Below are 16,311 nucleotides of genomic sequence, written 5' to 3'. Positions count from 1 at the left end.
TATGTAAGAAGTCTAGCTTAACACCCGTGACATAAGAGTCTGGTTAAACTCTGGGACACATAAGTAAGTTGATTCTGAGTCCGGCTAGCTACCATGGCAACTATGAACTCCAACTAGCCACCAGTGAATTATGTGAGAAATCAGTTCGCCACTGATGTCTGTGCGACTATAGTCGGTTGGCCACCGCAATATGTAAGAAGTCTCACTTAACACCTGTGACATAAGAGTCTGATTAAACTCCGTGACACGTAAGTAAGTTAATTCTGGAATCAAATCTCTATGGCTAAGAAAGTATGTCGAATTCCTCTAGGAGTCTGGGTAATCGGTGTAACTAGTTTACACCCGTCGACGCTATGGTAAGATATGTTAAGATATGATAAGCTATGTTGAAGCTTCCTCCGGAACCCTGAGTAAGTATGTATGTTATGATACGAATGAGTAAGTAAGTATGTATGTTATGATACAACTAAGTAAGTAAGTATTTAGGTTACCAATTAAGACTGTATGTATACTTTGGGATTTTCTGCGTGCAGATGTACTTTCAGGTTATAAATTCTGGTTATGAGGCATGAACATAAGTTTGACAGGACATTCACACGTTCTTAAATTCTATGTTAGGGTTTGGTTTCATCATAATCCTATTCTTGGTTGATTATTTGCTTAGTTACAGTTAGTTAAATTCTTGCTCTGTTTATGTGGATATGTTTGTTAAGTTGTTCTTACTAAGCGTTTCGCTTACCTAGTTGTTTCATGTTGTAGGTAAGCTCAAAGGCAAAGCGGATCAGTGAGTGCTAGAATTTATCTACGAGGATGTACATGTGGACCGACCTTTTGAGAATTTATGTTTTGGGGATTAGAACCCATATAATAACTAATAGTTTATTTTGGGCTCGTTGAATGTTTTAAAATTATGACAATGTAATTCATTTTTAAGTATGCGCATACTTCCGAACTCTTGCATGTTTTGAAAAGTTTTTTTTATATATGGATTTTTTATTTCCTGATTGTAGAAACTGGTTATGTTTTTCCGCAAATTATGTTAAGAGATTTTACGGGATTTACAACACATGAAATGAAGTATCATTTAATTGAAGACAATTTTACATAATTGATGTAATGATCTTGAAGATAACTTCAAAAACTGTTTCTTACAAAACTGTTACAAAGACTTTGTTAGACAAATTCGGTCAAGAGAATATGATTGACATATTAAAAAGAGATGCCTCAATTTGCGTTAGGTTAAGTGGGAGATTGTTGGGAATAGTGCCCTTAAAGCAATTTTCGTTGCAAATGTTTTAAATGAAATAAATAATTGAATTAAATTATTATATATAGACTATGTCCGATATTACATTGATGATATTAAGTAAATATCATAAAATTCCAAAATTTATCGATGTGGACTTAATATCATATTGGTATGAGAGGATGGAGATTAAGATAATAAACTTAAAACGGTTTGCAGTAAAATAATGTTATGAAATCTTTAGATTAATTAGTGCTAGTACGGTTCACTAGTATTATGAATACAAGTGACCTAGATCCGGGTCACTAGTGTAGTAGGACACTTTAGTGAAGGTGTTTTATAGAACTGGACCATATGTGATTTATTAATACTTGTTTGAACACCGTTTCATAGTATTAATCAAACACATCAATCGATGATCATATACACGATGATCTTAATCCTGAGGTTGCTGTGAACTCCTATATATGTCATATAATCCTTTGATTCATGCGTTAAGGTTTGTCACAATGATAAGGCTAAGAACAATTGTTTCGGGGACTTAATGATATATATGGCTAGGGACATAGTTTAACAGATATAGAATCTATACTTTCTTATAGATTGAATAATGGTTCCCTATTGAGTTGACTTTTGGAACTGAAAAGGTTATGAGCGCTCATGTCGCAAACTTGTTGTGCCACAACATTCACTAGTAAAGTCAATGGTACTCTAGGAACAAGATGTATCTATAAGGGTAAAACAGTAATTTTATTCCCTTTTAATTATGAATCATTAATAGAGGATTAACGTTGTATGTGATGATTATATCAATGGACACTTTATTCTTAAATAAAGTACATCAGTAAATATATGTCTATAATTACCAAGAGTTCAATCTCATATTTATAGTGGAGTAATCATGAGATTAATAAATATGATTATTTAATCAAAGAATTTTGATTAATAATCTAATGTTTATTGGAGCTTGATATTATAGGTTCATAAGTTCTCAGGGTGGCTCTATCAACACCATATCAAGGTAAGAGTTGATACAAGGGTATAACTGTAATTTGGGAATTTGAGAAGAGTTTTATTCTTTGCATCAAGTATACAATTATATGATAATTGAGGTTGAATAATTAATTTGGAATTAATTGTTAATTTTCAAAAATATATTTCTTAATTTAAATATATAAAATTTCAAATTTCGTATATATATATAAATCATTTTTTTAAATTAATTTATTTATTTGAGTGGGAGAAAATAAAATTGGTAAGTCAAAAATAGTTTTTGATTTATTGAATTTTAAAAAATGTTGATAATGATGATTATCAATTTGAATTTTGAATTTCGAATTTAAAATTTAAATTTTGAAATATGGTTGTCATCTTTTTCTTAAAAAAGGTAAATACCTTATTTTGTGGAATATTTATTTTTGTTAAATAAATAAATAAAATAAAAATGCAATATCCCTGAAAAGGGATATAGCAATACACACATGACATAGTCTAAGGACTGTGTCATGAGTGTATCAATATACTGATATTGTATTAATGTTGTTTTATTTTATTTATTTAATTAATTAATAATTTGAAAATAATTTTTTCAAATTTGGTAAGTTAGATATTTACCTAAATCAAATCCTATCATTATTATGATATTTTATTATATTACTATTATTATTAGGAATAATAAGGTGATAGAATTATCTCTATATATATGATATAGAAAAATAAGAAGACATGTGAATTAGATATAATTCAGAATAGTTCTAAAAAATTTTGTTAGAGAAAAAGTTTTTCTTCTTTTTTATTCTAGTCATTCTCAGACCATAATCCAAGTTTTCATGTGTTGAGAAATACTTGTGGTTCCTAAAATTGCAAACTCATGTTCTCTATGTGCCCACACACATCTTGAGGTGTAGAGAACACTCTGGAAGATCGTGGTTTGAGTGCTCAAAGCTTTGGATAGGAAGATCGATAAATATACGAAAAGACTCAAGGACACTTGATAGGCTTCAAAAGGTAATTGTTCATGTTCTTGAATATTCATATGTTTATGTGTTTATATGTTATATATAAATATATTGTATGTTAATGTTTCTAAGTTGATATTTTCTTGGTCATATAAATTGTTTAAATGATTAATGAAATTTTTTATTGTTGTACCCAATGGGCCCACCATGCTCGTTTCGTTGCGTGCTCTGAATGTTTTTCCAACACCATGCACAGTACCAACAAAAATAAAGGGGTCTTCACCCTCGGGCTCAAATGTCACCATCTTCTTCTTGCAATCTATTGTCGCCACGTACCTGACTAACCAATCCATCCCCAAAATCATGTCAAAGCCATCCATACCTAACTCAATCAAGTCCTCAGATAGTTCCCTGCTATCCACCATCACTGGAAATGACCTAGCCCTTCTCCTAGAAACTACCAATTCCCCTATGAGCAATATAGTCCCAAACCCCCACAATATAATAATCACAGGGCCTACACAATCTATCAATCACTTTGCTAGCACCAGAGTCAATCAATACAATAAATGAGGTGCTAGCACTAGAAAGCTGACATGTCACCACAGAAGGACTAGCCTTAGCCTCTGCCTAAGTCAAGGCGAACACTCGAGCTGGAGTCAAATTGTCTGCCTTCCTTGGTTCCTCCTTCTTCAAAGTTGGGCAGTCCTTGAGATGCCCAATCACCCCACACAAATAACATGCTTTTGCCTGACATTCGCCCAGATGGCGCTTCCTGCACCATGCACACTCCGGGTAACTTTTCCATACCTCACTGCCACCCTAGCGACCGCCTTGGACACCCTGACCCCTCCTATCAAGACCAGCAGTTGTCGAGGTGTCAGGGGTCTTCCTCTTATAATCATTGGGGCCTCTGCCCCTACCTGGTCCCACAAATGGAGGCACTTCCCTCCGAACATCTCTTCTTGCAGTGCTCTCCCTCCATATCTTGTTTTTTGTCTCCTCAGCTATAAGGGTCTTCTCAACCACCTGGGCATAAGTAGTCTCCCCAGGTACTGAGGTAATCCGCATATCACGGGCTATCATAGCATTCAGCCCCTGGATGAACCTGTCTTGCCTGGTTGCATCTGCAGGCACTAGATCAGGAGCAAAATTTTCCACCCTAACGGCGTTACTGTAGTACTTCTAGTTGAACAAGTCTCTGAAATGAAAGAAAAATCTCGAGTTTGGGATGCCACCTCCCACCAAATGCGAGCATCATCTCGAAATATGTAAGTGGCGCAGGCCACCCTATCATTACCTACCACTCTCATAAAGTCCAGGATGGAGGTGGTCAGGCTCATCCACTGTTCAACCTTAAGTGGATCTGGTCCTCCATCAAAGATTGGAGGATGTTGCTTCCTGAATCTCTCATATAGCGGCTCCCACTTGTTCCCAATATCAGGCTGTTGTACGGCTGGTGCCATAACATGTGGCAAGTCTGGTGCAGTGTTCCCTAACAAAACTTATTGTCTCAGAAGGAGAATTTCGTCCTCTTGACTCTGAAGTCTAGCTTGCATGTTAGCAAGCATCTGCTACCAGTTCTCAGGAACTAGCAGAGGGTTCTGACCCTGGTTATCATTTCTAGCATCAATCTTGGCACCGATTAGTCGAACTGGTCGCCTTGGAGGAATAACTCTCTAAGTATATCTGCAATCAACAACTTGGTTGATCAAATAATGATAATAGGATTTTGAAATCACCCGACGGTTTAATGCCAACGATCAAGAAACAATATGCAATCACAATGCTAACAGGCATTTCAACAATTATCCACATACGATAGCAATGCTAATAAGCATGCCTTATCATATGGGCCAAGCACTATTAGTATATCTCATACTTCCTAGTAAATAGGAATATAAGGCATTCATATTTCATTTTAACAGTCAAACATATAATCACATATATAGTTACCAAACCCTGAGTCGAGCGTGTCTTTAGCGGCGAGTGTACATGCCTAGCCAGTCTTCAAGACCTTTAAAACTAGACCGCTCTGATACCAAGTTGTAATGCCCTGAATAGCCAAGACCATTACAGTGTGTATTTTAAATAGTGTTGGACTTGCTAATCAAGTCATTTGGATATAAACATGTTACTAAGGTTAATTAACGGATTATGGTTACAAGATTTTGATCGTACAAATAGTTGTTTTCATTAAAAGCTTGAGTCTGTACATGGGATCCCAAAAATAAGTGTTTACAAGGCATATACAACTTCAAAATAATTACAAGGTAAGCCGGCCTAAGCGGCAAAATTAAGTTGCCTCTAGTCCATGTTGATCCCTCAGTCGTGGCGGTCGAGCAGTTGCAAATGTACACACCGCCCCTAATCTCTCCAACTCACAGCTGGTCCAACTTTCCCTTTCCCTTACTTGCACCACAACGCACCCATGAGCCAAGGCTCAACAAGAAAACTTAAATTAAAAACACAAATGAGCAACAATTTATAAACAATAGACTCAAATTGTTCAACTTCAAATAATAACAAGACATAGCAATGAGCTAGGTAGTAATAACCTGCTCAATCCAACACATAATTCAATATCAGCATTCAATACACCTAGTTAAGTGCAAACATCACTTCTATTTATTTTAGTGATGTTCAGGCCCGGCGCCCTTAGGCCGAGTCCTCTGGTCACATAGCTGACCCTGGCACACTTAGGCCAAGTTGCATTTTGCACGCTCATCGTCAGCCCTGACACCCTTAGGTCAGACATTCAGATCAAACATAAACAAACGAATAGATTGCATAACACGCAATCAGTTGCAGCATAAACAAGAATGCTTAACCAGATATTCTTAAACACAAATATAATAATACTTTAACGTATAATCATAGTCATAATCATGTTCGTTAACAGGGGTCCAAGACCCGATCATAACCCGGGTGCAATTTTCTTACCTTGAATCCCGAGCAGAAGGTACAAGGCGGTCCCGAGCACGATCCCTAATCCCGAGCCTTAGCGGTAAAACCTAGTCACAACGCAATAGTGGATAACCATCAAAACTTAAACCAATTAAAAGCTTCAAAATAATATAATAGCCTCCGGGACCTCGAATTCCACTAAACCGGGTAGAAGAATCCTTCCCAAGCCCTTAGGTTTGAGTTCCCAAGCTAAAAAAAAAACTATTTTGGCTATTTTTCTCAATTAGAGTCGTGGCTCAGGCCCAAGGGTCGCGACACTCTGCTGCTCAAGGCTCTCTCCTAGGAGACGGGTCGTGGCGCGCCCCAACCAGCGTCGCGACGCTTAGGCGATTTAAGAGAACCGCCAAGGCCATTTCATGTACATGGGCCGCGGCGCTTGAAGAACAGCGTCGCGACTCAAGCCCGAAACCCAGAAATTATGTGGCTTTTCCTTCGTTTTTCTCGAGCCAAATTCACTGAAATTCTTCCTAAACATGCCCTACAGCCAGAATTGAGTCTAGGACTCTCAATGATATATCACAAACAGCACAACCAACCCAATAATTCAAGCCAAAACCTTAACCCAAATCAAAACCCAACATTATTTAAAACTTAACCTAAACTAAAATCATAGCAGAAATCCACCAAAACCAAAGCAAAAACCTTACCTCAACTGAGAATTTAAACCCCCTGGGTTTTTTCAATTCAATCCTAGCTTCAATCCCCAATTCACAGCCTTAATTGTCAAGCCCTCCTCCTCAAAATCCTAAGGCCTCTCCGAAGCTTCAAGAGATAGAGAGATAATATATATATAGAGAGAGAGAGAGAGAGAGTAAGCTGAGTTCCTAAGTGTTCTCTGTTCTGAAAGGTTCCAAGTGACTAAGTCACTACAGCTGGGTAAATGACCAAGCTACCCCTTGCTAGACCCTTACTCATCAAATGCCCCTAAGGGCAAATCCGTCTTTTTCCATGTTTCCTACTAATCCTCTAGTAGTCCTGTAAATTCCCAATTAATCCCGACATACCCAATTTATCACCAAATAGCTACCCGTTACCCAGTAAATCCTGAATACACGCTAAGTTTCCCAAAGTACCCCTAGGCTCACCCCGAGCCGGCTATTTAACCTCGTTGTGACTATTCCACTAATCCGCTTACTAGGATCGCCTCGAGCCGAATATCACAAATATATCCACATAATAATGTGGTCTCAATCATTTAACTCATATAATCACATTTATACTCTCAACGGATCAAAATTACAAATATGCCATATTAACAAGAACGGACCCACATGCATATTTAATACACATAACACATGCACATATTTTCATATTACCATATAAATCATGTATGCCACGTAATCACACATTTATTCAATTAATTCCACATATATAAATCAAATTATGTCATCCCGACACACTAATCAAATTTGGACGTTACAATTATGATCTCCCTAATTTTCTTATTTGTTTGTTTAATCAATATTTAAGACAATATATTTATCCCAAAATAAATATCAGTTAATTCAAAATTAACTTTATCTTAAAATATCAGTTTTAAATAAATAAATAAATAAATATCCTATTATAAATAAGATAATTATTAATCTCTCTCTTTAAATTAATCCAAACATGATAAATATTTATTTTAACATATAGTTTTTCAAAATAAAAACTATATAGTTAAATAATTAATTAATTCATAATTAATCAATTACCCATAATTATCACATAATTATTTCCTTGCCCTGAAAAATTAATTCAATTGCAATTAAGTCCTTCCTACAAATCTTTCTTTTGACATCCTTACCCTTGACAGTGTAGGACATAGGTGATCTGGGGACCATGGACCTATAATACGAAGCTTCAATAAATCAGATTATTAACTAAAATCTTTAATCTAATAATCTTATTTATTAATTCCATGATTACTCCACTATAAATATGGAATTGCACTTTAAGTATTCATAGAATTATATTTTACAGAGTTTTCTCTTGTAGTCCATTGATATAATCAATAAATGTAGTTTTGTCCTCCATTTATTGGTTCGTTAATTAGAGTTGATCAAGATTGTCGTTTTACCCTTCTAATTACCTCTTGATCCTTAAGTACCAATAATTCACTAGCGAATGATTAATCTATAATCAAATTATAGATTTGAGCTCAATAACTATTCAGTTCCATAATTAACCCTGAAGGGAACCAATATTCGATCCATTAGGAAATTATGGATTCAATTATTGTAAATCATGCTCCCAGCCATTCATGATATTGAATCTCCAAAACAAAAGTCATCAAACTCATTATACTAAAAACCTTAACTAGTGAATCAAAAGATCCAATAAACACAAACACGAGTTAATGAATACTAGGATTTAGACTAATCTACAAACGATCATCTATTATGATAAGAATTAAATCTTTATGTCAAACGAAAACTTTATAAAGATAATTAATTCTCATCGGTGCTATCATATATAATCTCTTTTATATACAACACTTTTACTAAGATGTCTTTCCACATTAGTAATCTGAATCTAGATCACTTGCATCCCCGTATGCTTCGTGAACTGCACTAGTAACTATTCATTAAAGATTCAATTCTTTATTATTTTACTGATTATTTTATTCATTATATATGATCTTAATTCTCTCATACTAATACTTGATCATATTCTCATAAATAATTTCTTGATATTATTATATAATTAAAATAATTAATTAATTATATAATTAAAATAATAATTATATCATTCAAATATAATAAAATTGTACTTTTATTTAAATCAATAAAATATATTTACATACTTTTAGGACATTAATCCTAACACTAACATCCCTCTTATTAACAAAAATCAATTATGTTAACTAATACAACCGCTTCCATATGATTTGAATATACTAAAAAAACCCTTGATTAACTCTCATCCACCTTTCCTCACCCATCATTCCAAAATCAAACAATGGACTTTAACAGTCCACCTCACATACACATGGATTCAAGTATCAATGATACCTCCATCGATGATAATCCCTTACCTTCTCTTTATAAAACTTCTCGAATTCTAATCTAAACAAACAATAAACCGAACAAATAGACAATCCTAAAGTACAAATAGGAAGAAAAAGAAGAAGCAAATTTGTGTTTTAGTTCTACATTTTTTTTTTATTATTTTTATTTTCCATTCAATTTTAGATGTTAATTTTTTCTATTAATTTTTTATGTTAAATTAAAATTAATGAAATGGATTATACTATTTTGGACCATATATTTTGTCTCATTACTTGTTTGAACCCTATATTTTAACAAACTACTTTTTGGACCTAAGTTTTGTAAAATTGTTCAAATAGACCCCTAAACTCAATTTTGATGAACAAAAAATTAAATACAACAACAGAGTTGTCAGACAGAATGATTGCACTTTTATTATGAGTTGTTACTTTGGTGATTTTTTTTTTTTTTTTTATCAAGAAATGATAATTTTATTGATCAAACAAACTGAAACAACCTAAAGGTCGGAGCAAAAACTCCCCCTCAATTACAAACTAGAGATAAAATGGATCATCAATTTCTCTCTGAATGTCAGCTTTTTAGCTCTAATACTAAGGCTAGAAACTCTAGCTTTAACTGATTCTTTTATTTGGTAATCTAAGTGATACACAGAATAACAGCTACGATCAAAACAACATTTATTTCTATTAAGCCAGAGATAGTAAACAGAGGCAGCCAAAGTAGCTGAAACTACCAGAGCCATGCAACCTTTCCTGGTATCATTCAGCCAGATGCACCAATCTTTAAACTTCTCAAGCCAGATTAAATCTCCCAGCCAGACAGCAACAGCTTGAAGCACTCTCTTGGACACTATACAGTCAAAAAAAGAGATGGGAGTGGCTTTCCAACTCAGACTCACAAACTGGACAAGTCAGAGAAGTAATTGGTATGTGACAGTGATGCAGCAAGTCATTAGTGAGTAATTTCTGGTTGGTCACCTGCCATAGAATGAACCTATGATTGGGCACTGAAAGTTTGCACCAAACAGCCTTCATACTGTTAATGGGAGTACCAGGAATAGATAGTAGATACAATTTATTCAGCTGGATTTTCCCATGTATGACAGCTTCATTCAAGGTCGAGTTAGACAGAGCTTTACTCATCTTAATCAACTTTTTTCAGTACCAGCTGGAATCTTTATGCAGAACATAGTTCCAAATCTAGTCCCCTTTTAAATAGATACAATTTACCCATTTAACCCATAAGAGGTCCTGCTTAGAAGAGATAGCCCAAATGTATCTTGCAAGGTTGATTTTATTCCAAAGAGGCCCCTCTTTAAAGCCTAAACTGCCATGACTTTTAGGCCTGCAAACTTGATCCCAGGAGGTTAGATGAAACTTGCTTCTGGTGCCTTTAACTCCCCACAAAAAATTCCTGTAGAGACAATCTATCTCCTTGATGACCCTTTGAGGCAAAAGAAAAATGCTCATCCAGTAATTCCTTATCCCCAACAAGACAGAATGGATAAGTTGCACACGACCAGCATAAGACAAATTTCTACTGGCCCAACCATGTAACCTTTGCCTTATTTTCGTAAGAATGATATCACAGTCCATAGCCTTCCATTTGGTAGGTCTCAACGGCATGCCAAGATAAACCAAAGGAAAAGACCCTTCTGTCATTTTAGATAGATTCAGCAGAGAAGCTTTCTCTAAGCCTGAAATGCCTCCAAAATATATTCAAGACTTGAAATTATTAATGTACAGACCAGATGCAGGAATAGAATTAGCATGAGTTTTTCAAACAAGAAGTAAATCATCCGCAAAGCAAAGGTTAATAATATTCAAAGATTTGCATAAAGGGTGGAATCTGAATTTTTTATCCTTAGAAGCCTCATGAAGGGCTCGAGTAAGATATTCCTTCACTAGAACAAAGAGTAAGGGAGAGATAGGATCACCTTGACGAAGCCCTTTACCTCCCTTAAAACTACCTTGGAGCCGACCATTCATGAGTAAGCAATAGGAGGAGCCTCTAAGACAGATCATAACCCACCTAATGAACCTACTAGGGAACCTGAATGCATTCAGCACATTCTCTAAAAAATCCCAGTCAATGGAATCATAGGCTTTACTGATATCTATCTTCATTAAGCAACGAGGAGAATTTTGTTTGCGATTATAACCCTTAATTAGATCTTGAAGAATAAGGACATTATGGGCAAGAGATCTATTCTTAAAAAAAGCCCCCTGATTTTGATTGACCAGCTTATGAAGAATAGTAGTCAATCTGTTACAAAGCATTTTTGAGATGCATGTGTACAGAGTAGTACAGCAAGCAATTGTTCTATACACTGTGGCATTTGTAGGATGACTAACCTTAGGAATGAGAGTTAAAATAGTACTATTCAAGAACTTCGGAATATATCCTGTGTCAAAGATCTCAAGCACTGCTTTAGACACCTCTTTCCCTATGTCAGTCCATAAACTTTTGAAGAAACCAGCTCCAAACCCATCTGGACCAGGACTTTTAATAGCATTTATACTAAACATGGTTGTTTTGACATCTTGATAAGAGAAAGGTTTAATCAGCTCTACTTGGTCTTCAAGGTTCAAAATCGGACCCAAGTCAATTATTGAAGAATCTATATGACCTGAGCCTGTACTAGAGCAACCCAAGAAAGATTGAAAGTGTTGAATAAAATGATTAATCACCTTTGGGTAATCGTCTTCTACTCTGCCATCTTCAGATACAAAAGACACAATTCTGTTACTGGTTTTCCTTTTCTTCATACTAGCATAAACACATGGATGAGTTTTCATCACCAAACCGGAGCCAATCTATCTTACTCTTCTGATAAAGAAAACTAGCATAGGCTTCCTCTTGTTTCTTAAATTCCAGAAAAGAGGATCTCTCAGCTGCACTCAAGCTTTGATTATTCGGATCAGAAAAAAGAGTAGATTTAGCTTGCTGATAAACTCTTTTGCTTTCCTCATACTTCTTGACAATATCTCCTATAACCCTCCAATTAAACCTCTTCAGCTCATACTTAAGCCGAGACAGCTTCCAAGATATCTGCTCCAGACCTCGACCCTCGGCCTTTAAAGGCTTATACCAGTTAGTCAATACTGTTGTCTTGAAATTAGGATGGCCAGTCCACATATTGTAGAATCGAAATGGTCACAAGCCCTCTTTCTGGACTGGAATATGCTTCAATATTATAGCACAATGATCTGAAACTACCTCCCAATTCGCTATGGCACTGACATTAGGAAATGAATCAAGCCAATCCTCATTAAAGAACACTCTGTCTAACTTGGAAAATATATGGTTGCTCCCATCTTGATTGTTCGACCATGTATAAAACGAACCCATAATCTTCATTTCTTCCACTATACCAAGATCAAGCCATTGTCTTGCATCTTCTAACTCTTTTATTGATATGGCCTTACCTCCCATTCGATCTGCTAAATCAAAGACAGCATTGAAATCACCTACAACTAACCAAGGCTTAACTAGGAAAGTTAAATTGGAAAGTTCAAACCAAAGAAATCTCCTGGCCTCCAGCTAGTTAGAGCCATAAACAACTGTTAGGCAAAAAGATTGGTCTGTAGCCCAAAGTCGAACCTTACAGTGGAGAAATTGAACATGATCCTTTATTACTTCTATTTTAACCCAGTAGACCTTCCAAATTAAAAGAATTCTACCCTCCAAACTCAAACTACTATAGAAGTCCCAACCCAGAAAACTAGAACTCATAACCTCCTTAATTCTCTCTCCTTTAATTTTAGTTTCTAGAAGAGCCCCAATACCAATTTTATTCAACTTACAGATATCTAAAATGGATAACTGCTTATTCCTCTTATTTAAACCTCTAACATTCCAGCTCATTAAGTTGAAACTTTCCATTCAAGTTCAATAACGGGGACGGGTCAGTGAGAACCTGCTTCTGTTCTTGAAGAACACTGAATGAATTCCTTGTTTTCTGGGAAGGAGCTGGATGTTTTGATTTCTAATTCCCTGATTTTTTCGGATAAGCCCACCCTTGATCCTTTGGTACTCCTCAGGTTAAGACTCATCTTTCTCCTTTGATTGAGCATGAGCTGAAGGTGTCTGGGCAGTCTTCAAAATACTATCAATCTCTTTAGGATCAGAACAGTCAGCTACTGGTGCTTTCACAACCTCCTTCTTCCTCCAAACGACTCCATCCACAAACTTGCAAGAAGTAGTTGTATGCCCCAACTTTTTACATTGATAACACTTCGTAGGTAGCCACTCAAAGCCAATCAATTGATCCACTACTTGACCTCTCTCATTGATATAACTAATATATTGAGGTAGTGATTATGATATCTCCATGTCCACTAAAACCCGAGCAAATTTTATCTTCGATTTATCTTTGGTGATCCTATCTATCATTATAGGTTTCCCTATTGTGCTAACCAGTGCACTCAAACAATTGATTCCCCAATACTGTAACCCAAGATCTGGAAGCCTGATCCAAACTGGTACCAATTTAATTGATTTCAAAGAATCAATATCAGTTGTCCATGGCCTTAAGATTACTGGCTTCTTGTCAAAATGCACCACCCCTAATTCTAGGACCAAATCACGAGTTGCTTCATCTCTAAATTTGACCATAGTAAAACCGGAATTCATTCTTGCCACTTGCTCAACCCCTAGCTTCCCCCAAATGCGATTGATAAATCCCTCAAAAATGGGTAATGGAGGATTGGCACCAATAACCACACAAATCAATGCAGACTTCCAGAATGAGGCTTCTACTGCAATTTCCTCAAAATCCAACTGAGCAAATTTTTGACCATCCTTCTGAAGAGGTTCCTTGAATTGCAATTTTGTACACCCATGTGAAGGCAGAGATTCCCTAAATCGAGACCAGGTTTCCTTAGCAGCTTCTTGGAATGATTGGGTCTCTACCTCCTCCGCCCACGATGAGGAACTTAACTCAGGAGTAGATTGATTTACCTGAGAGGGATCTATCACCTCCTTACCAGCTTTCTCATGGATCTCTAAAGTCATATTCTCTACTGCAACAGACTCGCTATCCATCCTAGACGGAGGCAAGACAGCTGAATCTTCATTGGATGAAGGGAGCTCCTGCCTAGCTTCTTGCTGAACAAGCTTCTGCACAAGTTTTCGTCTCCGCGCCATGGCAGAGAGAAAGATGAGCTTCACGCTTTTTTGATGTGGCGTATCAGTTTGGTGAATTATTTATGATTTTTGTTAAAAAAAACTTTGATCGAAATCGGATTCAGGAGTCTATTTAAATTATTTTACAAAACACAAGGTCTAAAATTGTATAATCTCTTAATTAAAATATATTTCTCATTATTATAAAATTAATTTATAATTTTATTTCTATTTTTTTAAGTTGGACTACCCACAAAATTGTAGTTAGAATTAACAAAGAGAAACTCCATAAAATGACCTTATTGATACCCATATTACTAAGCATATGCGATTTTTTTGTTATTTTTATGAAAAAAATACTCCTTATAACAAAATCTTTAATTAATTTTGAAGCAATTGATAACGAGTAAATATTATTGTTATTTATAAGTTATGGTGTGTTATATAATAGTTTATGTGTTTTTCGAACTGTTATAGGTTGAAAAACTTGTCAAAATATTTTAATTTCGGATTGAAATGAAGAATTTTCATGTAGATTTTGCAATTAAAGTTTTTTTTTTTGTAACATTTTTCTAAACCGATTCTATCATTTTTCTAACCTGGCTCTAATCTATTTCTAACATTTTCTAACCCAGTGCTAACCTATTTCTAACATTTTTCTAATTCATTTCTAACCAGATTCAAACCATTTTATAACATTTGTAGAAAAGCAATGTTAGAAAATAGTTTGACATAAGTTAGAAAAAAGTTAGAATTAGAAATAATGTTAGAAAATAGTTAGAACCAGATTAGAAAAAATTAGAAATGAGTGCGAAAAGGTTAGAACTGGGTTAGAAAAATGTTAGAAATGAGTTAGAAAAAGGTTAGAACTGGGTTAGAAAAATGTTAGAATCGAATAGGAAAATGTTAGAAATGGGTTAGAAAAATGTCAGAAAACAATTGGAAAAAGTTCGAACAAAAATTTTTTAAATCACAATCTACTATTCAGTTCGTCGTTTCAACAAAAAAATCATTTTTTTTTGTGGTTTTTCAACTCAAAACAGTTCAAAAAACACATAAACTATTGTATAATACATCTATAACCTATAAATAACAATAATAATGGAAGAGAAAAAGAGCAAATTCAAAATACTCATTTCTATTGTGTTAAGTCATTAAGGGTATTTGTGTTATATTAAGTGAATTTTGGGTTTGTGAGAAAAATAATTTGGGTATATGGTTAGTAATAGTGGGAGTATTAAGGTCATTTAGTGAAGTTTCCTTAACAAAATAGATAGTAATAATCATAGGGAAACTCCACCTATTAACCCTATTAATCCCACTAATACTAATCACATACCCTCATTTTTGTTTCTCACTAAAATAACTCTTTCAGACTAAAATACCCTTGTAACAAATTAACTCTTTTCGTTTTCTCTCCTTCACCTTCACCATCAGTCCCTTCTCTCTCAGCTCAGACCCACCATCACCATCTTCCAAGCTTCTTCCCACCGCAGCTCCCGCCACCTAGGACCGAAGCAGCACCGCTCCCGCCGCCTGAGACCGAAGCAGCACCGAAGTCGCAACCCCCATGCTTCCATCGCCAGAACCAGAGCCGCAACCCCCTTCGCCAGAGCCAAAGGCCTGCAACCCCCTTCGCCAGAGCCTGTAACCTCCATCGCCTAAACCTGCAGCCCCCATCGCCTGTGCCCGTAACTCATGTCGCCTGAGCCCGTAGCCTCCATCGCCTGAACCGGCAACCCCATCGCTTGAGCCCGCAACCCATGTCGCCTGAGCCATCAAACCCTTTGCCTTCCATTGCAGCCACCGACTAGTTGAGTGTATATATGTATTTTTTGTATTGAGTTAAAGAAAAGAAATTGGTATTGTTTTTGTTATTGTATTTAGTCAGAGAATGAATTGGTATGGTTTTTGTTTTTGTTGTTGTATTTGATTAGAGAAAAGAAACTCATGATGCTTGAATGTTTATTCATAGAATATATAGCTTGTGAGGAATGAGGCGAAGAATACTTCATTTTAT

The sequence above is a fragment of the Humulus lupulus genome, chromosome X (assembly GCF_963169125.1).
Source record: "Humulus lupulus chromosome X, drHumLupu1.1, whole genome shotgun sequence".
Taxonomy (NCBI): Eukaryota; Viridiplantae; Streptophyta; class Magnoliopsida; order Rosales; family Cannabaceae; genus Humulus; species Humulus lupulus.
This window is presented reverse-complemented; position numbering follows the sequence as displayed.